The sequence below is a fragment of the Protopterus annectens genome, chromosome 7.part0 (genome assembly GCF_019279795.1).
Source record: "Protopterus annectens isolate FY-2018-M chromosome 7.part0, PAN1.0, whole genome shotgun sequence".
Lineage (NCBI taxonomy): Eukaryota > Metazoa > Chordata > Ceratodontiformes > Protopteridae > Protopterus > Protopterus annectens.
In genome coordinates, this window is record NC_056739.1 from 1531260411 (window position 1) to 1531261170 (window position 760).

At 48.8% G+C, this 760-nt stretch overlaps 1 non-coding gene across 1 annotated transcript; it reads right to left on the reverse strand.

The window, feature by feature from the left end:
• Positions 1 to 154, reverse strand: LOC122807385. The gene has a single exon (XR_006365686.1). It is a non-coding gene; the product is annotated as a 5.8S ribosomal RNA (ribosomal RNA).
• Between the last annotated feature and the right edge of the window lie 606 nt (positions 155 to 760).

Here is a 760-nt window from a genome sequence, read left to right on the forward strand (position 1 = left end):
CGACCCTCAGATAGGCGTAGCCCCAGGAGTAACCCGGGGCCACAAAGTGCGTTCGAAGTGTTGAAGATCAATGTGTCCTGCAATTCACATTAGTTCTCATGGATAGCTGCGTTCTTCATTGACGCACGAGTCGAGTGATCAACTGCTCAGAGTTGTACTGGTTCTCATTCGCTAAGGATACTGCTGCCTGCATGGTGTCACACATCAAGAAGAGCATGCAAGGTTTCACAGGCATCATCGTGGGTGCCCAGACCGGGGTTACTGGGCCCCGTGCCACAGGACAGCAGGGATTCCCGTGGCAGCTGGCCTACTCAATGCTACTCAATGCTAGAAGTCTAAATTTCAAAATGCACTCACTCGAGGCACTCCTTAAAATGGAGAACATCGATATCTGTGCAGTGACTGAGACCTGGTTCAAGGCTCCAGATCACCCCTGCACTACCAGGCTATAACTCATACCACACTTTTCAGCCATCTAACCTGGACCGAAACACCAAAGGTGGGGTTGTGTCCATATTCATTAAGGATATCCACACCTCCAGGCTAGTTGCTCAGCATAATGCATCCGAGGTTATCCAAGTGCAACTAACTCTTGGCAAAACTGCAATCCAAATTGTAGCTTGCTACAGATCCCCCACCATGCCCCAGGATTCCCACTCCTCTTTTCTTGATGTACTGGAAAATATTAGGGTTCAACCAAACACCCTAATAATGGGCGACTTCAACTACCCCACCATTAACTGGGAAAACTACTCATGTA